Source organism: Gorilla gorilla, chromosome 17 (genome assembly GCF_029281585.2).
Source record: "Gorilla gorilla gorilla isolate KB3781 chromosome 17, NHGRI_mGorGor1-v2.1_pri, whole genome shotgun sequence".
In the NCBI taxonomy this organism is placed as follows: Eukaryota; Metazoa; Chordata; class Mammalia; order Primates; family Hominidae; genus Gorilla; species Gorilla gorilla.
Window position 1 is genome coordinate 32513627 of NC_073241.2, and position 23838 is coordinate 32537464.

General features: G+C 54.4%; 1 pseudogene; it reads right to left on the reverse strand.

Annotated features, from left to right (window-relative positions):
* Window positions 1-5700: 5700 nt before the first annotated feature.
* LOC129528189 (glutathione hydrolase 1 proenzyme-like) lies at window positions 5701-23827 on the reverse strand (annotated as a pseudogene).
* Window positions 23828-23838: the final 11 nt, after the last annotated feature.

Sequence of the window (23838 nt, forward strand, 5' to 3'; positions counted from 1 at the left end):
CCTCCCTTGCTTTAGTTTACAAAGTACTGGGATCCTCCCAACAGCCTGCAAGACAGAATTTCTGGGAAGCAGACCAGGTGGCTAGCAGGGAGGGGAGGCTTGCCCTGGCTTTTGTGGGCCCAATGGGAGGCAGGGGGCAGGAAGGGGCATCCTGTATGTGTCCTCCCTGCAGTGGCAGCAGCACCTTCCTGGAAGAGGATCAGGAAACACCCACTGTGGCCCCTCTCCATCACGACCTCATCCAGGACACCAAGTATCAGTCACTCAGCTCACGAGACCCAGGCCCTGACTCAGGAAGAGAGGATGTGAGGGGTGGGGCACCGGGCTCCTCAGGACTGAGAGACCTGAGATGTGGCCCCGGGCTGGGTGTTGGGGCAGACTGGCTATGGCAGCATTGTGTGTACCCCAGCAGGCCAGCAGCACGCAGGGAGCCTCCAAACCCCTTCACCCATGACCCTGGGAGAAGACCCCAGCCTTGGAGAATTGGCCTCACTGAAGGGGCCTGCACCAGCCAGCAGGGTCAGGCGGGGCCAGACAGGTTCCCACCTGGGATATGCAAATGGGCCTCCTGAATCCTGGAGCCAGGTATGGACTCACACACCACCATTGTCCCAAAGTCCCCATCTGCCCCACGGGCACACCCTGCCACCTGTTCTGTGCAAGGGCACTGAGGCTGTCTCCTTGCGCTCAAGCCTGCAGGTGCTGAAGCCCACACACGCAGCTCCTGCTTCCTGGGCCAGTGCACGTGCACACACCCACACATACACATACCCACACACAATCACACACATTCACACATACCCACAACCCCCATACTCACACTCACACACACACACCCACAAACACCCACACATACACTCACACACACAATCACACACATTTACACACACCCACACACCCACACACTCACACTCACACACTCACAGTCACACACACCCTCCCACAGCAAAACACAATCACACATATTCACACCCACCCACACCCCCACACACTCACACTCACATATACTCACACCCACACACACCCACACACTCACACATACACAAACACAATCACACACATTCACACCCACCCACACCCCACAAACACACTCACACATATACCCACACACACTCACACTCACACATAATCTCACACACACACACACATGCTCACACACACACGCCTTCTCCAGGAGGGGCTGGCTACCAAGGGCCACGCAGCTTCCTCCCACGTCTCACTCACCGTACAACATTTGAGCAGACCTTGGAGTCAGCAGCAACAGCAGCATGGACAAAGGCCTGGGGGCCACTTGGGGCCAGGTGTCGAGAGAGGAACACAGCCAGCACAATCACAGCCAGCGCCAGCCCCAGCCCCAGCCCCAGCAGGACCAGGTCAACCATGGCTCCGCAGTCCTGGGCCATGGCTCTGCGGCCCAGAAGGAGAGGGGAGGCCGGTGGTCAGACGGAGGGACAGATGGTTGGGCAGATGAATGGACAAGAAGATGCATAGATAGACTCACAGGTAATTGGACAGATGGACAAACAGGTGGGGGCTTAAGACAGACACGAAGATGGATCGACAGACAGGCCAGATAGCTAGAAAAAGAGAACAGTAAGAGAAAGATGGTCAGATAGACAATGGGACAGAGATGGGCTTACAGATGGGCGGACAGACAGACAGGTCTGAACAGCGGGCTGCCAGATGGACAGATGGGTGAATGGACAGATGGCTGGCAGCTGTGGTGAGCTGCTGCCCTCACCAAGTGCACACTACGGAGTGGCCAAACTCACGCCTCAACTTCTAGTTTTCAGCTCCTGCTTGTTCCTGGCAGGAGGCCAGGCAGCAAAGCGTCTGAGGGGAGTTTTCTTTGCCTAGAGAAGTCAGCTGCTGTGTTAATTCCCTCACTGCTGGTAGGTCCAAAGGCCCCACCTACCGCCTGCCAGAGCCCATGGTCACACTGTCGCAATGTGCAGGAGAACTTGGTGCCTGCTGCACTGCTGTTGCCAGGTAGGGGCAGGGCTCCCTGGAACCTCCACACCATTCCCCAGGTTCTCAGCAGCTCTGGGAAAGCAGAGCTGGGGCCGCTTAACTCTGCCCTGGATCCGGCAAGGCTGCCCCCCTCCCAGAGTGGAGCCCTGCTCCCCAGCTCCCATCTCTATCCCCTAACCCTCTCCGCATGGCCCAGCCTAGTCAGCATCAAGGTGGAGCTGAAGAGAGGCAGAAGGAGGAGGACCCAAGGTGGTGTCACTCAGGACCCGGGTTCAAGTCCTTATGCTTCTGCAGCCTGGCCTGGGTCCCCCAACACCCCCAGGGTGACCAAGGGCTTCCCAGTCTGCACAGAGGACAGTGGGACTTGACCGCATCAAATGCTGGTGACTACGAGACACTTACGTGGGAAATGCAGACAGACCATGCCTCTAGCCCTTGGTACCCGGCACCATCCATCCCTGGGACTTGCTGTCCTGGAAATGCAGCATGGACCTCCAGGGAGGGGGGCTGTGCCATGTGGGGGCCCCACCCCACCTGCAGCTCTTTCCCACCCTGGCTGCAGTTCTGCTTCCCTGAATCCAAATCCGCTACTACTGTGCTGGCAGTGCAGCCTCTCTGGGGACACTGGCCTGGCTCTGTTCTCCCCAGGCCTCAGGGTGCCTAAAACTGGGCTGGCTCTGTTCTCCCCAGGCCTCAGGGTGCCTAAATGGGAGGCAGCCAGGGGAGTGAAGACCCACCGAGGGGCTCCGTTGACCAGGCTCAGCAGGGGTGCAGGTGATGTGGGGTGGAATCCTTCCCACATGGCCCCCACAGTCCTCCCCGCTTCCTCCCCAGCTGAACACTGCCTGCTCCAGATGTCTACACCTGGAGTCCGGGCGCCTCCATCTGGGCAGCAGAGAAACTGAGGCACAGAGACAGACTGTGTCCTTACAGGCCACACAGCCTGCCAGGCCCCTATGTCTGGCCAGAGCCCCTGGTCAGCCTGGGCCGCAGTGATTGTTTAGAGGTAGGCTGTTCCCACCGCTGCCTCTCACGGTATGGGGGCCTGTGGACGCCTCCTCCCGCCGCTACCTGACTCCCAAGCCTCAGTGACATTGCTCAACCAGGAGCTGAAGTGCATTCCTGGGCTCAGGCCAGCCCACCCATCGACCCGCTGCAGTCCTGGAAGCCCAGAGGCCTGGGCAGCAGGAACAGTGGAGACAGCAGTGTGGGGGATGTCCCTCCTCCTCTCCCCACCATCCTCGTCAGGCAGAGGCCAGGGTGCAGGGACCACCCGAGCAAAGGCCCAGGGAAATGAATGGGTGTCATTCTAGTCCTGACCCGAGGCACAGCCAGGAAGGTCCCTGTGGGGAAAAGAAAGAGATATCAGACTGTTACTGTGTCTATGTAGAAAGAAGTAGACATAAGAGGCTCCATTTTGTTGTGTAGTAAGAAAAATTCTTTTGCCTTGAGATGCTGTTAATCTGTAACCCTAGCCCCAACCCTGTGCTCACAGAAACATGTACTGTGTCGACTCAAGGTTTAATGGATTTAGGGCTATGCAGGATGTGCTTTGTTAAACAAATGCTTGAAGGCAGCATGCTTGTTAAGAGTCATCACCACTCCCTAATCTCAAGTAAGCAGGGACACAAAACACTGCAGAAGGCTGCAGGGACCTCTGCCTAGGAAAGCCGGGTATTGTCCAAGGTTTCTCCCCATGTGACAGTCTGAAATATGGCCTCCTGGGAAGGGAAAGACCTGATCATCCCACAGCCCGACACCCGTAAAGGGTCTGTGCTGAGGAGGATTAGTAAAAGAGGAAGGCCTCTTTGCAGATGAGATAAGAGGAAGGCATCTCTCTCCTGATTGTCCCTGGGCAAAGGAATGTCTCGGTGTAAAACCCGATTGTATATTCCATCTACTGAGATAGGAGAAAACTGCCTTAGGGCTGGAGGTGGGACATGCTGGTGGCAATACTGCTCTTTAATGTATTGAGATGTTTATATATACGCACATCAAAGCACAGCACCTTTTTCTTAACCTTGTTTATGACACAGACATTTGTTCATGTGTTTTCCTGCTGACCCTCTCCCCACTATTACCCTATTGCCCTGCCACATCCCCCTCTCTGAGATGGTAGAGACAATGATCAATAAATACTAGGGAACTCAGAGACTGGTGCCAGCGTGGGTCCTCCATATGCTGAGTGCAGGTCCCCTGGGCCCACTTTTCTTTCTCTATACTTTGTCTCTGTGTCTCTTTCTTTTCTCAGTCTCTTGTCCCACCTGATGAGAAACACCCACAGGTGTGGAGGGGCAGGCCACCCCTTCAGGTCCCTGAATGTCCTTCCTCAGGAAATGATGGGGGAAGGGTGATGAGAATGAAGGAGAGGATTTAAGTCCCTCACCCCCCGAGGTAGTCCTGGGCTGAGCCCCATGGGACCTGGAGAACCAGGCTGTACCCCACCAGCGTGTCGGGTCCAGGAAGTCTCATGGCCAGCTCCCACTTCTCTTGCTGCTGTGCAACCCAGAGCAAGGCCTGCCCCTTCAGCTTCAGTCTTCTCCCCTGCAAATGGGGTCACAGCCTTTCCTCTCAGGCCAAAATAAGGATTGAGGCCGGGTGCAGTGGCTCACCCCTGTAATCCTAGCACTTTGGGAGACTGAGATGGGGGGACTGCTTGAAGTCAGGAGTTAAGACCAGCCTGGTCAACATAGTGAGACCCCATCTCTATTGGTTTAATTTTTTTAAAAAAAAATTAAATAAATAAAATAAGGATTGAAGAGTGACTTGTACACCAGTTGAGCCTACCTCCACCTCACGCTTGCAGAGCCCCAGAGACACAGCCCTCCAGAGCTCAGACCCAGTGGGACTTGACTCCACAGGCATAAAACCCTGTTTGTCTATGGGCCCTTTGGAATCACCAGGTTTTCGGGGCTCCTGAAGGATAGCCCTGACCTGGCCTCACCTGGCCCCTGGCCCCAGTGCCCCTGGTGATATCCAGGTGCTGGGCTGTGATCACCGCCTCCCACCAGCCCACCTCCACCAGCCCTTCCCAGAACCCTGCTCCAGGTGTTGGAACTGTGCACAGAGGAGGGAGCAGGCCCCGAGGGAGGCCTGGAGGGGCTGCCAATGGTGAAGGCTGCTGTGTCTAGCTGTTTCCTTCTGGACCCACTCCCTCTGGGCTGCGTCCCCGGCTGGACCAAGCCCTGATCCCTGGGATCTGGGGACATCTTCCCGTTTGCTGTTCCCTGAGAACCAGGCCTCCCTCTGGAGAGGATCACAAGCTTGGGTTTCACTCTGGGTTTGCTCTTGGGAACCCCCCCAGGGGCGTGGCTCTGACCGAGATGTTTTCCTCCAGCCTGTTGCCCAGTCCCCATTCCTCGGACCTCAGCTTCACCGCCAGTGTCATCGGCAGGGTGAGCTGGAGGCCTACGGGTCTGAGAAGGCGCCTGGGTTCCCAGCATCAGCTGGCCACCCTCTGCCTAAGAAAGCGCCAGGGTCGTGACACCCCCTGGTGGCTGCTCCTAGGTAGTGTCACTGCCCAGCCCCAGTAAGGGAGGGCCTGGCCCCAAAGTCCGAGGGATCAGGGTGGAAAGGGGCAGGGCTTGGTGTGAACCTTCCCCTGGCCCCCAGCCATGTGCCCCACTCTCCCCATGCTGAAGATGCTGAGGCTAGTTCCAGTGCCCGCATTGTGAAGATCTCCGAATCCCACCCCTCTGTTCCTCCCCAGCCAGATGGCTCCATTTCACACACAATACACTGAGGCCCAGAGAGTGGGGAGACAGGCCAGGGAGGCCACCTGGAGCCTGGCACAGTGGCCTCATTTATTATGCTGCTCTGCTGCTCACAGGGGAAGCCCGTCCCCCAAAGTCCTCTTCCTTATCCTCGTGAGTATCTTGTCCCTGGGTTGCTTGTCAGCCTTGTCTGCCTGGAACAACCAGTAGCCAGCAGGTTCCCCGCCTTTCCTGGAGTCCGAGGCAGCTGCCCAGCCACCAGCCGTGCGGACGATGGCTTGCACCACAGCGATGAAGGTGGACGCGATCTGGGTGTGATGGTGCCGGGTCTCCAGGGCTGCAGTCACTGCCTGGGGGTGGGAGGAGAGGGGAAGCCTGAGCAGGGCTCCAGATGCCACCTGAACCACGCCTGTGTGGTCACAGGCTTCAGCCCAGGTGGTGCCATTTCAGGCCAGGTCATCAGGAAGAGCAGGTTGGGGCCTTCTGGGTCTCATTGGAGCAGGGGATTTGGCCCTCATGGCACAGGGGCTCCAGATGGCCCAGACACTAGAGAGACGACACCAACCATTGTCCACTCTGTGATGATCCAGGCCTCCAGCCCAGGATGCTCTGGGGCCCCACACCGTGATTCAGTTTCTCCAACCCCTGGCCCACCTGGTCAATGTTTCTCTCCACTGTCGTGATGTTGGGCAGAAGCTGGTTGTGCAGCTGGGGCTCCTCCACGGCCCGCTTCACGTCATAGCCGAACCAGAGGTTGTAGATGATGGTCTGGGGCATTGGGAGTGTGATCAGCATGGCTTGGGGGCTGTGCGGAGTGGGAAGGGCCAGGGAGAAAAGGGGTGACGCATACCAGTGCAGTGGCTGTGGTGATCTGCGTGCCCCCAGCAGCTCCCACCACCATCCGGACCTGGCCGTCCTGGCCCACCATGATCGTTGGGAACATGGATGAGAGCGGCTGCTTCCCTGCGGCTGATGGGAGAAGACAGGGATGCCCGTCAGCTGCCTGCCCAGGACACCCGCCCCTCTCCACCCCAGTCCCCCCACCCCCGGACTTCCACCCCATACCTGGCTGGATGAAATTGGCAGGTGAGGGGGGTACCCCAAACTCATTGGTGATGCTGGGAGAGCTGAAGTCGTCCATTCATTATTGAACAGGATCCCGCTGACCAGGGAGCAGACCTTGGAGCCAAAGCTACCACCCAGCCGGGTCAGACAGCGCCCGACCTTGCCTGGCCCAGCCTGGTCCCTATCCACCCACTGAGGCTGAAACATACTCACTGAGAGGCCCAGGATAAGCTACCAAGATTGGGCCTCAGTTTCCCACCAGGAAAAGAGGTGACGGAGCCACCTTACTGGATAAGTGGGCGGTCCCTGGGCCACCCGCCTCTGGCACTTTCCCACCCAGGCGGCCCAGCAGCCCCTACTAGAGGTTGATGGTGCTGGTGGCGGACACAGCACTGCCATCCTCTGTGATGACAGACAGGTGAGCAGTGCCCCTGTCATCCGGCGTGTAGAACTCGGGCTTGTAGTAGGAGATCGGGTGAGTGGTGTTGTCAGAGATCTGGGCCCGGAGCTGGGCAGCGAAGAACTCAGAGGTCATGTTGCGGACCACCTGCCGAGACCCCAGAGCTGGCCTGATGAGGTGGGGAGGGAGGGTAGGGAGGGGGCACAGGTCTCAGAAGGCCCCTGACTGTGACTCTGACCAAAACCTTCTAGCACCCACAACCTTCCGTGGCTCCCCAGGACCCAAGGGCAGGCCCAGGACCTTGCACGACCAGTCTGACTCCCTGTCTTTGTTGCGTTTCAGTAACTCTGAATGTCTGTCTGCCTGGTCCTGAGCCTCCAGACCCTTGCCGCATTCAATCACTCATTCCTTCATGCAAAAAATATTTCTAGAGTTTGCACTGCATGCCTCGCACTGGGGAATCAACAGGGAACAGACACTTACGTCCTGCCCTCATGCCAAGAAAAACAAACACACACAGGGAAAGTGCTGAAACCACAAGCCAGGTAAGAGGAATCAAGAGGCATGAGGTATGGGCAGAGTGGTCAGGGAGGGCTTCTCAGAGGAGGCAACGTGTGAAAAGAGCCTGGAATGCAGCCTAAATGGTCAGTGCAAAGGCCCTGAGGCAGGTGGTGTAGGCTGGTGAGCGATAGGCAGAGAGTGAATGGAGTGGGGTGGGGAGAAGAGGATGAAGATGCAGGCTGGGGCCCAACCCACAGGACCTCCTAGGTCCCATAAAAACTGGCTTTTGCTCTGTGCCATGCAGGCTTAGGGCAGAGGAATGAGCAGGCTGGGGAGTGTTTTCACAGGGTCCCTCTGGCAGCTATGACAGGGATAAGGATAAATCCCAAAGGGGAGGCTGTGGGTATCAACCAGGCAAGAGATGATGGCCTGGGTGGGAGAAAGAGAAGAACCAAGGATGGTGCCGACTAGCGAGATAAACCCTGCAGAAGGGGCAGGTTTGGGGATGGTCAGAAGCTTGATATTGGACACTTCATCAGACCTGAAGAGCATGGGTGCAAGTATAAAAAAATAAATAAATAAGCATGGGTTCACAGGCAAGGGCAGGCTGAGAGATGAACATGGAAGTATTGACATTGAGTGGCTGCTGGATGCCATGAGCCTGGCCAAGGTCCCCAAGGCAGTGGCGAGGAGGAGATGAGGAGGTCAAGGAGGAGACAGAGAGGATGGACCCAAAGGCCGAAGAAAATGCCTCAAGAGAGTTTCAACATCAGGCACGGTGGCTCATGCCTGTAATCCCAGCACTTTGGGAGGCCGAGGCCTGAAATCCCAGCACTTTGGGAGGGCGGATCACGACGTCAGGAGATCGAGACCATCCTGGCTAACACAGTGAAACCCCGTCTCTACTAAAAATACAAAAAGTTAGCTGGGCGCAGTGGTGGGCACCTGTAGTCCCAGCTACTTGGGGGACTGAGGCAGGAGAATGGCGTGAACCTGGGAGGCAGAGCTTGCAGTGAGCCGAGATCCCGCCACTGCACTCCAGCCTGGGGGACAGCCTGGGGGACAGAGCGAGACTCCGTCTCAAAAATAAAATATAAAATAAAATAAAATAAAATAAAATAAAATAAAATAAAATACAATAAAATAAAATAAAGTTTCAGCAACACCCACAGATTAGTTGACCAATCCCAGGGAAAGGTGTTCTGTCTGAAACTGCCCTCAAGGAAACAGAAAGGCAAATCCACGATGTGGGACATTTTCCAAGACTACTGCCCTGGGCTTTAAAAATCAACAAAACAGGCCAGGCACGGTGGCTCATGCCTGTAATCCCAGCACTTTGGGAGGCCGAGGCAGGCGGATCACGAGGTCAGGAGATCGCAATCATGGTGAAACCCCGTCTCTACTAAAAATACAAAAAATTAGCTGGGCGCAGTGGCAGGCGCCTGTAGTCCCAGCTACTCGCGAGGCTGAGGCAGCAGAATGGCGTGAACCCAGGAGGCGGAGCTTGCAGCGAGCTGAGATAGCGCCATTGCACTCCAGCCTCCGTGACAGAGCAAGACTCTGTCTCAAAAACAAACAAAAAAAACACACCTGTAATCCCAGCAATTTGGGAGGCTGAGGTGGGAAGATAGTTTGACCCCAGGAGTTTGAGACCAGTCTGGGCAAGACCCTGTCTCTAAAAAAAATACAAAAATTATCCAGGTTTGGTGGCATGTGCCTCTGGTCCCAGCTGCTCAGGGGGCTGAAGTGGGAGGATTCCTTGAGCCCTGGAGGTTGAGGCTGCAGTGAGCCAAGATCACACCACTGCACTCCAACCTGGATGACAGAGACTCTGTGTCTAAACAAAAACACAACAAAAACCAAACAGCCAAGGGAGCCTACTGTAGGCAAAGAGAAGGGACAGCAGGTTGTGTCACCCCGACATCCTGCTGTGCTATGTTCAAGTCTCACTTTTGAGACACACCCTGAGGTGTGACATCAGTAACCTACTGTGGAATCCTTCAGAAAAACACGAATCCCAATAGATGTGGGTGGAGACGGAGAGAGTTAGGAAATCTGGCAGAAACGTCCACACTGCAGACTCCAGGAAAAGGGAACATTGATGCTTGGGCAGTTTTGGGATTTTTTTACATTTTTGTAGGTGCGAAAAATTTGCAAAATGAAAACTCGAGGAGAGTGTGGTGAGCTGTGTGAGATGCTGCTGAGTGGGGCCTGATGGGGAAACTGAGGCTGGACATGGAGATCTGGTGGCATGGGGATAGAGCAGGGGAGAGGATACCCTGAAGGGAGAGAGGACATAGCCCAGCCATGTTTGCTGTAAGAGGAGCAAAGGACAGAAGGAGGCAGCAGATAGAAATTTCTAGAGCAACAACAGCTGCCTTTCTTTCGGGAATAATCCGTGATAAAGAAGTAAATCGTCAGAGGCAGAAAGGAGCATTGTAGGAACAGCACCCCGAGCCAGCAAGTAGATGAAAGAGCTGGCCTTAGCCAAAAGGGAGGGCAGAGGGACACGCTGCAGTGCCTCTGTCCCCTCAGAGAGACAAGACACCAGGTCACTGGCTGCAGCGGGAGTCAGAGGTGCAGAATGCTCACGGGGAAAGAGAAGACACCACCCGGGCAGCTGACGCCCCTCCTGGGAGGTCACTGGTCAGTGTGGGGGGGTCTGCAGATCCACCCAGGAATGCCAAGGACCCAAGTAGGTAAGGAGGAATGTGAGGATCCTCAGCGGGAAGGGATATGACAGGGTCTTATAGGGACCCAGCGTGGAGCTGGGGCAGCTACTGAGTGAGTGGGTCAGGTGGTGCAGGGCTGAGGGTGGCATCTGGGAAGCATTAGTTTGGAGTGACAGGGAGTGGGTGGCCGAGGTCTCTGTTCACCTGGCCGTCTCCCTTTCACCCATCCATCTCACCATGCCCGAGGGCTGCAATGCCCCCATGTGTTCCTCATCTCAGCACTGAGCACTCGAGAACCACAGCATGTGCAAAGGACCTGAGGTAGGAGGGTGGCCACTAATTCCCCACACTGTCAGTTCTGTGGGGCAGAAGCCAAGACTGGGGGTCACCCACCAGTCCATCTGAGCACACAGTAGGCCCGCAATCAAAGTTTGTGGCAGGAATGGATTCAGAAAGCATATGTGAGGCTGTAGCCACCCTGGGGAGCCCACCCGATGCCTCTACAGCAGGCCCCACACCCACAGTGGGCCAGCCCCTGCCCCTTACTTCAGTCACATCCACAAACTTGGGGTTCCCAAGCAGGGTCCTCTTGGCGTAGGCAAACCGGAAAGCCTCTACGATGCGGTGGTACGTCAGGCCCTTCTGCTCGGGGGTCTCCACGCTCTCCCGGGAGAAGCTGTACCCTGGTTGATCAGAGCCAGGTGCATGTTGCTGAGCCCCAGAGACTCTGAGGGGCTCAGAGGGTTAACAACTGCCTGAGCCACTTTGCCCACCTCAAGGAGCGTTTAATAACCAATAGCAGCAGCTGCTTCAGAAGGCTGTGGTGAGAGTGAAGTAAGGTGAGGGCTCCTGAGCCTGGGCCTCACGTCACGCATCAGCTCTGGCCATTCAGTGACCAAGTGGCAGGGTCACCCACTGGACCAGGGTACCCTCTGGACCAGGCCCTGCAGCCCTGAGCTCCTGCACCTCTCTCCCTCCTGATGACTCCTGTTCCTCCTCCAACCCTTGAGCATTGCCCGCTTCAGCCCTGTCGCTCTGCACTGCCTCCTTCAGGACATGGTGAGCTGTGATGCAGGGACACACCTCGGGAGCTCAGTGATGGAAAGATGTGGCATAGGGGGCGAGCAGAGATGCAGCAGGGGTGGGGCGTGGGGAGAGAGAGGCAGTGTCATGGGTCCTACCACACGGCTGTGGTGCAACCACTCACCTTTGAGGATGTTGAGGATGAGGGCCAGCACGGGCCCACTGAGCGGCGCACTGGGCATGTACAGCACTGCGTCTCCCAGACTGATGTTCAGCGGGTGCTCGATCAGCTCAGCACAGTAGTTATTCAGGCCCTCAGCTGTCACAATGCCCCCTGCAATGGGACAGCAGCTCGAATGGGCACTGGGATGGGGCTGCACCACTGCGTGGAGGATGGAGCTGCACCAGTGGGGTTGGGGGCAGGCATGGCTGCACCATGGTGGTGGGGAAAAGCCTGTACCTACCAGGGAGGACGGAGTGCACTACTGGAGGGGTGGGACTGTGCCCTGGGAGGGGGCCACAGGCAACCTCACCTCCTTGGGAACCTCACCAGCTCTGGCACTCCTGTCTCCCTGACACTGCTCACCACCTGACAGCTGGTCTGGGGCCACCTGCCCTCTGCCTGCTTGGCTTAGTGGCTTCCTGTCTGCCTTCTCTCATCTGTGGCCAGAGAGTGTTTTCTGTTTGTTTTTTTTTTTTTTAGAGATAGGATCTTGCTCTGTCACCCAGGCTGGAGTGCAGTGGCTTAATCACAGCCTTGAACTCCTGGGCTCAAGTGATCCTCCAGCAGACCCTCCCCAGTAGCTGAGACTAAAGGCACAACTACACCCAGCAAATTTTAATTTTTTTTGTTGTGTTTTGCTATATTTCTTTTTTTTTTTTTTTGAGATGGAGTCTCACTCTATCTCCCAGGCTGGAGTGCAGTGGCGTGATATCGGCTCACTGCAAGCTCCGCTTCCCAGGTTCACGCCATTCTCCTGCCTCAGCCTCCCAAGTAGCTGGGAATGCAGGCACCCACCACCACACCTGGCTATTTTTTTTGTATTTTTAGTAGAGACAGGTTTCACTGTGTTAGCCAGGATGGTCTCGATCTCCTGACCCTGTATCCACACGCCTCGGCCTCCCAAAGTTCTGGGATTACAGGCGTGAGCCACCATGCCCGGCCGGGTTTTGCTATATTTCTTTTCACTATGCTTTGAATTTTTTGTTTTCTTGTTCCCCACCCCCACCCCCACTATATTTATGTAGATTCTCAATATTTTTTTTGTAGACTCACTATGTTGCCCAGCCTTGTCTTGGACCTCCTGGCCTCAACTTCTACCTCAGCCTCCCAAAGTGTTGGGATTACAGGCATGAGACACCAAGCTTGGCCTCAGAGGGCCTTTTCTTTCTTTTTTTTTTTTTGAGATGGAGTCTCACTCTGTGGAGTGCAGTGGTGCAATCTCGGCTCACTGCAACCTCAGCCCCCCAGGTTCTAGCGATTCTCCTGCCACAGCCTCCCAAGTAGCTGGGATTACAGGCACAACCCACCATGCCTGACTAATTTTGCATTTTTAGTAGAGACAGGGTTTCACCATGTTGGCCAGGCTGGTCTTGAACTCCTGACCTCAGGTGATCCACCCGCCTGGGCCTCCCAAAGTGCTGGGATTACAGACGTGAGCCACGCACCTGGCTCAGAGGGCCTTTTCTAACTGGAGAATTCCTGCCGGTGTCCCTGCTGCTTGGCCTCTTCTCCTCACGATGAATGGAGAGAGGGAGGGAGGGAGGCTCTTAATTCTCCTGGAGTCAGCTCCAAACAGACAGGGTATTGGCATGCCAATTTCCAGCCTCAGTGGTAAAGGTCGACAAGCTAATCACCCTCCTCCATGAAACAGTGACAAAAATTACCTGAAGAAAGCCACAGCCAAGCTCCAGGCCCCTGCCCCACAAATCCCCTTCCCCATGCCTCTCTCAAGGCGACCCTCATCCCTTGTAACCCTCTTGGTGAATCAAAGCCCCCTCTACTGGGCCTTAGCCCAGCTGTTCCTCTGCTAGGAATCCCTTCCTCTCTCTGCCTAACGAAGTTATCTGCAGCCCAGCCACCACCTCCTCCAAGAAGTCCTCCTGGATCTTCAGGCTGTATTCTAGTGCTTCCCCAGCCCTGGCTCTTGCCTACACCTGCATTTACCCCAACAGGGACTTGCTCTCCTGGACTGTGTGGCCTCTCTTGGTTTTGATATAAGCAGGAGCTGTGGACCCACATGGCCAGTCACTGACCCTCCTCCACCAGGAACTTCCTGCAGGCTCAGGCAAGACAGGAGGACCCCATGGCTCTGGGCTACATCTCAGGGTTTCCACTGCAGAGTTCCTCACCCGGGCCCTTGAGGTTACCCACTCACCGGCCGCCTGGATGTCCTTCACAATCTGGGCCGTGAGGCTGCCGTTGTAGAAGGCCTGGGCACCCTGAATGGCCAGCGTCTCGTAGGTGTCAGCCAGCCGTGGCAGGGTCAGTCTCTCCCCCTCCCGAAGCACCTTTCTATCCCGGCAGAACACCTCACTGGGGCAGAGGGGGCTCATGTGAGGCAGCAGGTGGGGTGGACTTAGCCAGACCACCCCACACACCTGCCCACACAGGAGACCAGCACAAAGCAGGGGCGGCGCCTGTCACAGGTGGGTGGCCCCGTCACTCAGCACTCGTCCTCCTAGTGTCCCTTCCGGGGACCTCCTAGTGTCCCTTGCCACTCAGGACACATGGCCAGCCACAGTGGCCACTGGGACCCCACGCTCAGAATGTGTCCCCACACGTGGTGGGAAGGGTCTGTATCTCCTCATCCCATTATCAGCGCAGGGTCCTGAAGGCAGAGGGCCGCTCCACTGCTGCTACAGCCTGCAAGGTCCTTGGGCTGTGCCTGCCCTGCCTGTGTCAGGGGGCCGCACCCACAAACATACCACAAGACAGGCTGCTGCTCGATGACCGTCCGCTTGTTTTCCAGGGCTGCTGCCAAGCCCTTGCCCACGGGGAAGCCCTGGCGGGCCAGCTGGATGCTGGGCTGGAAGAGGCGAGCCCAGGGCAGCCACCCATGCCGCTGGTGTGCCAGCTCATAGCCTCGGATCTCCCCAGGCACCGCCACCGACAGCCCTCCTGGGGAGAGAGAGCCACAGTTAGTGACCCTGAGTGGGGGACATCGGGATCTCTCGCAGGCAGCATCCCAGGCACAGTCCCTGACTCGTTTTACAGATGGGGCAATGAGGCTTAGGAGGAAAGATTTTCTTTTTCTTTTTTGAGTTGGGGTCTTGCCATCTTGCCCAGCCTGATCTCGAACTCCTGGATTCAAGCAATCCTCCCACCTCAGCCTCCTGAGTAGCTGAGATTACAGGCGTGAACACCACACCCAGCAGAAGGGGATTTTTAATTTTTTTATTTATTTTTTAATTTTAATTTTTTTTTTGGAGGGGATGTTTAATTTTTTTTAAGAGGGGCTCAGCAGGTAGGAGTGTACATGGACCAGGGATGTCTGAGGAGGGCACAGGAGGGGAAGCAGTAGCATGCGGCTGGGTTGTGCTGTCCCAGGATGAGGTGTCTGTCTGTGCAGGTGCCTGCATGTCTAAAATCCTGTGCCAGGCCAGACCCCCTCCCATCTCGCTGACCACAAGGGCTTATCCTGTAAGACTCATGGGCTCCACCAGAATGTGCCAAAACAAGAGCAGATCCCACCCTGACCCAGGTCAAGCACAGGCCACCTTCAAGGCACAGCCAGCCCCAAGAAAGGGCTCCCTTCCTCTTTTCTACTGCCCCAGAGAGGCAAGACTGAGCCTTAACCTCCATCCTGTCCCCTCTCGCAGCCTCAGTTTCTCCATCCAACTATAAGGGTTTTTGTTTGTTTATCTGTTTTGAGACAGGGTCTCACTCTGTTGTCCCAGCTGGAGTGCAGTAGTGCAATCATGGCTCACTGCAGCCTTGGCTTCCCAGGCTCAAGCGATCCTCCCACCTCAGCCTCTGAAGTACCTAAGACTACAGACATACCCCACTACACGTGGCTTTTTTTTTTTTTTTTTTTTTGAGATGGAGTTTCACTCTTGTTGCCCAGGCTGGAGTGCGATGGCACAATCTTGGCTCACTCCAACCTCCACCTCCCGAGTTCAAGTAATTCTCCTGCCTCAGCATCCCAAGTAGCTGGGATTACAGGCATGTACAACCATGCCTTGCTAATTTTTGCATTTTTAGTAGAGACGGGGTTTTACCAGATTGGTCAGGCTGGTCTTGAACTCCTAATATCAGGTGATCCATCCTCCTCAGCCTCTCAGAGTTTTGGGATTACATGCGTGAGCCACCACTCCCAGCCTAGTTTTTTATTTTTATTTGTTGTAGAGACAGGGGTCTTGCTACGTTGCCAAGACTGGTCTCAACTCTGGCCTCAAGCAATCCTCCCACCTCAGCCTCCCAACATGCTGGGATTACAGGTGCACCCAGTCTATAAGGGGTTTTGCCTTCCAGTTCTGACTTTTGAGGAGGTCATTGGAAACAGACCCCTGGGTCTGCTTCCCCCCGAGCCCCACTGCCCATATGGACACTACAGACACTGACCCTTTGCCCAGAAAGGTACAACTATGGCCTCTGCCCCCAGGTACTCTCCTGCTCTTCCGAGAGATGTTGGGGCCATTTGGCTTGGCTTGGCGGCTGCTGCTCTAGAACTGCCTCTCCCACCCTGAAGCCTGGCACAAGTTTCCAAGAGCTGGTGGTTTCAATTCCTAGAAGCTGCACATACATCCCGGAAGGTCTGACACCCAGCACATGATTCCTTCCACCTTGTAGTTAGACAGAAGTTCTTTTCTGTTTTGTTCTGTTTTTTGTTTGTTTGTTTTTGAGATGGAGTCTTGCTCTGTCTCCCAGACTGCAGTGCAGTGGCATGATCTCAGCTCACTACAACCTCCGCCTCCCAGGTTCCAGCGATTCTCCTGCCTCAGCCTCCCGAGTCGCTGGGTTTACAGGCACAGGCCAGCACACCAGGCTAATTTTTGGATTTTTAGTACAGATGGGGTTTTGCCATGTTGGCCAGGCTGGTTTCAAACTCCTGACCTCAGGTCATCCACCCACCTCAGCCTTCCAAGGTGCTGGGATGACAGGCGTGAGCCACCGTGCCCAGCCAAGACAGGAGAAGTTCTAATCTTTGATAGCAGACCAGGGTGATGATGCTTAGCAACAGTATTTTGTATATTTCAAAGTAACGAAGAGAGGACTATGGTGCTAACACCCAGAAATGAAAAATATTCAAGGTGACGGAGACTCCAAATACCCTGCCTTGATCATTATACACTCTATGCATGTAACAAGCACTCACATGTACCCATAAATATAGAAAATATCATGTATCAATATCAGAAAAAAATCTTCTCCTGACCTCAGGCCAATCAGACTCTCATGCCGCCACACTTGCCAAGTTCTCTGGTGACCCCCACACTGCCAGACCCAGTGCCCCTCTCAGCTTTACTGGGCTCATCACTCTCCCTGAGAGCTGCCCCTGCATCCCAGCACCTGGCTCCACCCGAGTCTCCCCCGCCTGCCATCCTAGCTCCTACTCTCCCCTCTGTCTTTGCTCTCTCTCCTCGTGGTCTGCTTGACATCTGATCTTCAGCCTCCATTTATGCACTAACTCCCAAATTTACCTGCTGGCCTGGACTGCTCCTCTGATCACCAGACCTGAGTATCTACCTGCCTGCTCGAAGAAAACATCTCAAACTTCACCGTGCCCAAAACCGAGCTCTGAGTGTCTGCTCAACCTGCGTCCTGAGAACTCTGCCTGTCTCCATTAGGGTCACCCCATCCTTCCAGGTACAGACAAAAGATCAGGGGTCCCCGGGGACTCCCTACACAAGCATCACACCCAACCCATCCTCAGATCCACAGGCTCCACTTCCAAGTGTGTCTGTCCAGCATCAGCCACTTCCCAGCACCCTCTCCACGAATTACTGCAGTGACCTCTGGACAGGTCCCCACATGCTCCCTGCCCCTTACACAGCAATCCGTAGGCCAGATCCATCCCCTTCCACTCACACACTCCACGAGCCCCCACTTCCCTCAGACAGGAAGCAGAGGCTTCACCATAACCTAAGAGATCCCACACAACCTGGGCCATTTCCCTTGGGTCACTTGCTGCAGCCTCCCCAGCTCCCCACAGGGCTCTGTCCCTGCCATCACACCTGGATAGCAGACCAGGAGATAATTCCCCTGACCCCATCTCTGCCTCTGGGTCTTTGCTCAGATGTCTCCTTCCCTGACTGGGTCACCCTCCATAGAGTCCCAGATTTTGAGGCCCTCCAGGTGTGTTTTTCTACAGCCCGTAACACACCCGCACCTGCCTAGTTTCTTTTCCCACCTGGAGTGTCACAGATTTCCTCTGCCATCTTTGTTTTTCACCCCAGCTTCAGGAACAACAGCTGATTCTTTAAGACAATGCTCAATACATTCTAGTTAAATAAATGATTCTAAGCATCCACAAGGTGCCAAGCCTATGATTCCCGCATTCTCTTACCCTGAGCAACTTCATGTCTACAGATGCTGAGTTTCTCAATGAGTATTAAAAACAAATGAAAGATTGGCGGGGCACAGTGGCTCACGCCTGTAATTCCAGCACCTTGGGAGGCCGAGGCAGGGGGATCACGAGGTCAGGAGATCGAGGGACCAGCCTGGGCAACATAGTGAAAACCCGTCTCTACTAAAAAATACAAAAAATTAGCCGGGTGTGGTGGCAGGCACCTGTAGTCCCAGCTACTCGGGAGGCTGAGGCAGGAGAATGGCGTGAACTCAGGAGGCAGAGCTTGCAGTGAGCCGAGATCGCACCACTGCACTCCAACCTGGGCGACAGAGTGAGACTCCGTCTCAAAAAAAAAAAAAAGAAAAAAAAATCAAAGATTGAGTATGTTGCAGAAGACTCCAAAGGGCGCCACCCAGGACCCCCACCTGAAGTCTAAGGCCTGCTATGGTGAGTGTGTCCTGCCCCTCCATCCTCCAATTTGTTTTTTTTTTTTTTTTTTTTGAGACGGAGCTTCGTTCTTGTTGCCCAGGCTGGAGTGCAGTGGCATGATCCCGGCTCACTGCAATCTCCACCTCCTGGGTTCAAGCGAGTCTCCTGCCTTAGCCTCCTGAGTAGCTGGGATATTACAGGCCTGTGCCACTATGCCCGACTTATTGTACTTTTAATAGAGAAAGGGTTTCACTATGTTGGCCAGGCTGGTCTTGAACTCCTGACCTAGGTGATCCATCTGCCTCAGCCTCCCAAAGTGCTGGGATTACAGGCGTGAGCCTGTGAAAAAAAGGCCCAGCCTTTTTTTATTGACAGGGTCTCACTTTGTTGCCCAAGCTAGAGTGTAGTGGTATAATCATGGCTCACTGCAGCCTCAACCTCCTGGGCTCAAGTGATCCTCCCACCTTAGACTCCCGAGTAGCTGGGACCATAAGCACACACCGCCATACCTAGCTAATTTTTTTCCCATTTTTTGTAGAGATGGAGTCTTGCTATGTTGTCCAGGCAGGTCTCCTGGGCTCATGTCCTCCTCCTGACTTGGCCTCCTAAAGTGCTAGGACTAGAGGCGTTGAGTTGTTGAGACCCTCCCATCCTCCAACTTTTATCTCACAATCTATTGTGCCTCCTTTGGGGACAGACAGTGGCTTCCTGGATGGACAGTGGCTTCCCTTCAGGTACCTGGGGAATTTGGGGGCCTCCTCTCCACTTAAGACCAGATTAGAAAAGAGAGACTCCACCTCACATTCTAGAGCGCCATCCCCACAAATGAACAAATGAGTGAATGGGATGCCTGTTGAAAAGGCAGGATATAGACAGCCTGGGTTCAATTTTAGCTTCACCACCTCCCAGCTGTGTGACCTCAGCTGATTTGCATGACCTGTCTGAGACTCAGCATCCTCACCCTGTAAAATGGGAATCCACACAGCATCCCCTAGCCCAAAGGAGCAGGGAGGGTTGTGAGAGGCTCGTGGGTGAAAAGCGCAGAGCAGAGCGTGGGCCCCAGTGAGGCCTGGTCCATGAGGTCTGCTAGCATAATAATTATTCTTTCCATGTGCTGCACAGAGTGGCCCCGGAGGCCTTAGCAGAAATAACAGAAGCTCCTGGCCCTTTACCGTGGTGATGATGGTCCTGACCACTCATTGTGGGACGGTGCTATGGGGCCAGGAAGGGATGGGGGGTGCTAGAACTGCCCCTGAACCCTGACGGGAGCAGGCTCCTGTGGGCAAGGCCCCTTCCCGGTGGCTCAGCCAGCTCTGCACCCATGCCCCAAGTCTGCAGCATGGCTTACCCTTCTGGGACTGCTCCGAGCTGTTGAACATGCTGGCAAAGGCCAGCCTGGGGGCCACCTCGTGGGCATTGATGACCTCAGCTTTTCCTAGAAGGAGAAGCAGGTAGGCAGGCCCACCCACCCAAACCCTTTATGCCACGTGAGCCTGGGGGCCACCGAACTGTGCCTCGGCCCAACCCACAACCCCTGCCCCTCTCCCTCTCCTCTTCCGAGGCACTCATGGGTGGTGCTGTTGTAGATGGTGAGGAAGAGGTCACCCTCGATGCTCATGCTGTGGGCATTCATGAGCCCCACACACAACAGGGCTGCAATGGCTGCATCCACTGCAGAGCCAGCGTCCCGCAGTGCATCCCTGCCTTGTGGCACATAAAGGCATGAGAACCTGCAGGCTTCCACCCTGGCCCTGCATACACACCCTGCTGCCCACCTGCCCAAAGGAGGATGGAAGAGAAGTCCATTCGAGTTTTGGGGTTTTTGTTTTTAGTTTCTTTCTTTTTTGTTTTGAGATGGAGTCTTGCTCTATTGCCAGGCTGGAGTGCAGTGGCACGATCTCAGCTCACTGCAACCTCTGCCTCTCGGGTTCAAGCCATTCTCCTGCCTCAGCCTCCTGAGTAGCTGGGACTGCAGGTGCATGCCACCATGCCCAGCTAATTTTTGTATTTTTAGTAGAGACCGTGTTTCACCATGTTGGCCAGGATGATCTCTATCTCTTGACCTCATGATCCGCCTGCCTTGGCCTCTTTTTTTTTTTTTCGAGACAAAGTCTCTCTTTGTTGCTCAGGCTGGAGTGCAGTGGTGTGATCTCAGATCACTGCAGCCTCAGTCTCCTGGGCTCAATTGACCCTCCCATCTCAGCCTCCCAAGTAGCTGGGACTATGGGCACATGCCACCATGCCCAGCCAATTTTGTTTGTTTGTGTATTTTGTAGAGATGGGGTTTCATCATGTTGCCCAGGCTGGTCAAGAACTCCTGTGCTCAAGTAATCCACCCACCTTGGCTTCCCAAAGTGCTGGTATTACAGGCATGAGCCACTGTGCCCAGCCTTTGTTTTATGAGACAGGGTCTCACTTTGTCACCCAGGATGAAGTGCAGTGGCACAGTCTTGGCTCAATGCAGCTTTGACCTCCTGGGCTCAAGCAATCCTCCCACTTCAGTCTCCTGAGTAGCTGGGACTACAGGTAAGAACCACCACACCGGGCAATTTTTTGTCTTTTTTGTAGAGATAGGGTCTTTCTATGTTGCCCAGGCTGGTCTCGAACTCATGGTCTAAAGCAATCCTATCGCCTCAACCTCCCAAAGTGCTGGGATTACAGTTTCTTCTTTTTCTTTTCTTTTTTTTTTTTTTCTGAGACAGAGTTTCACTCAGTTGCCCAGACTGGAGTGCAGTGGCATGATCTTAGCTCACTGCAACCTCTGCCTCCTGGGTTCAAGCGATTCTCCTGCCTCAGCCTCCTGAGTAGCTGGGATTATAGGCGCACACCACCAAGCCCCGCTAACTTTTTATATTTTTAGTAGGGACAGAGTGCACCATGTTGGCCAGGCTGGTCTCGAACTCCTGACCTCAGGTGGTCTGCCCACCTCAACCCCCCAAAGTGCTGGGATTACAGGTGTAGACCACCTTGCCCAGACAGTTTCCTCTTTATGAAGCAAACAAATGTACATGATTTTTATAATTGGGACAAAAAGGGAAATTGCTATACTTCATTAATAACATTTTTTTTCCCTGCTAGAGATGGTTGCTTACACCTGTAATCTCAGCACTTTGGGAGGCCAAGGTGGAGGATCACTTGAGGCCAGGAGTTCAAGACCAGCCTGGGCAATAGAGTGAGACCATATCTACAAAACAGTCTTTTTAAATTAGTCAGGTGTGATGCATGCCTGTAGTCCTAGCTACTCAGGGGGCTGAGGTGGGAGGATCGCTTAAGCCCAAGAGTTCAAGGCTGCAGTGAGCTATGATCACGCCACTGCACTCCAGCCTGGGTGACAGAACAAGACCCTGTCTCAAAATATGAAAAACATAATATTTTTTCTGTTTAAGTCTTTAGAAGGGAACTGATCTTTATATATAACATGAGATAAGAGTCTAAAATAGAATAAAACAGTAGAAGCCAGGCACCATGGCTCACACCTGTAATCCCAGCACTTTAGGAAGCTGAGGCGGGAGGATCACTTAAACCCAAGAGTTTGAGGCTGCAGTGGGCTATGATCGCTCCCCTATACTCCAGCCTGGGTGACAGAGTAAGACTCCACCTTAAAAAAAGAATAAGCCCTTCATGTCCCTGTTTGGGCAACAGTGTTCCTTGGGGGGAGGGGGGAGGGATGGCATTGGGAGATACACCTAATGCTAAATGACGAGTTGGTGGGTGCAGCACACCAACATGGCATATGTGTACATATGTAACAAACCTGCACATTGTGCACATGTACCCTAAAACTTAAAGTATAATAATAATAAAATAAAATAAAAAAAGAAAGAAAGAAATTGTCTCCTATCCAAAAAAACAAAACCAGAAAAGAATAAGCCGGGCATGGTGGCTCACACCTGTAATCCCAACACTTTGGGAGGCCCAGGTGGGTGGATTACCTGAGGTCAGGAGTTCGAGACCAGCCTGACCAACATGGTGAAACCCCATCTCTACTAAAAACACCATAATTAGGCCAGGCCACAGTGGCTCACACCTGTAATCCCAGCACTTTGAGAGGCAGAGGTGGGAGGATCACAAGGTCAGGAGTTCAAGACCAGCCTGGCCAACACAGCAAAACCCTGTCTCTACTAAAAATACAAAAATTAGCTGGGCATGGTGGCACATGCCTGTAGTCTCAGCTAATGTGGAGGCTGAGGCAGGAGAATCACTTGAACCTGGGAGGGGGAGGCTGCAGTAAGCCAAGATTGCACCACTGCCCTCCAGCCTGGGTAACAGAGTGATACTCTGTCTCGGAAAACACACACACACACACACACACACACACACACACACACACACACACACACACACACACAAATCTGTTGAGCGTGGTGGCACACGCCTGTAATCCCAGCTACTTGGGAGGCTTAGGCATGAGAATCGCTTGAACTTGGGAGGCGGAGGTTGCAGTTAACTGAGATTGCACCACTGCACTCCAGCCTGGCAACAGAGCAAAACTCCATCTCTAAATAGATAGATAGATAGATAGATAGATAGATAGATAGATAGATAGATAGATAGATAGATAGATAGATAGGAAGAAATAAGTAAAAATAGCCACCAAACAACAAAACAGTGGAGTTTATCCAAAGAGACAGAGATTCTTAGAACTGAGAAAAGGGGCCCTGTTTGGCTCTAGGAGACCCACATCCTGCTCTTGGAGTCACCATCCCCTTCCCAAAGGCTACTGAGAGAGTCCAAGCAAAGCTTACATGTGGGGAAACTGAGTCTCAGAGGGGTGAAGGTATTGCTCTGGTCCACTTGCCCAGTTTTCAGGGCCCATGTCCCATGCCCTGCCCCACTCACCTCCCAATCTCCGAGCACTGCTTGGCATCCGCAGCCACGGCAGCCCTGGTATACACATGGTTGTCAGGTTCCTTGGAGGCTGAGGGCAGCCAGAGACAGAGGACGACAATGAACAGCACCAGGACCACGGCCAGCAGGCCCAGCACCACTAACTTCTTCTTCATGGCTCTGCTGCTCCCACGGGGTAAGGAGCAGGGTCAGGCCCAGCCTCAGACATTCCCTGGCCCCTCCCCAACAGGGCACAGTCTAAAGTCGGGGCTCAGAAACACAAGGCCTGTGTCTCCTTCCTGCTTCCCAGAATACGTACAGGCTGTCAGGCCCCCAGACCTTTGCGCAGGCCATGCTCTCTGCCAGAAGTTCTGGGCCTCATCTCTGCCCTCCCAAATCCTCCCTGCTTATCTTCAGAGCCCATCCTGGTAAGAACCCCATCTCCAGCAGCGACCCTTCCTGGGAGCCCCCAGATTTCCTCACCCCTCTTTCTGCAGGGCCTTGCCTACCTCCTCACAGTGGCTGAGCCTCCACTGCTTAGGGAGAAGCTCCAGTAGGGATGGGCCTGGCCTGGTTTCTCCTGTGTCCCCCACCTCAGCTTAGAGCCTGGCACTGTCCAGGAGTCCTCTGAAGACCCTCCACCCCACCTGGAGCATGGGGTTTAGCTTCCATAGTGCCCACAATCAGAACACCCCACAGATTCACTGCCACGGGGACAGGACTTA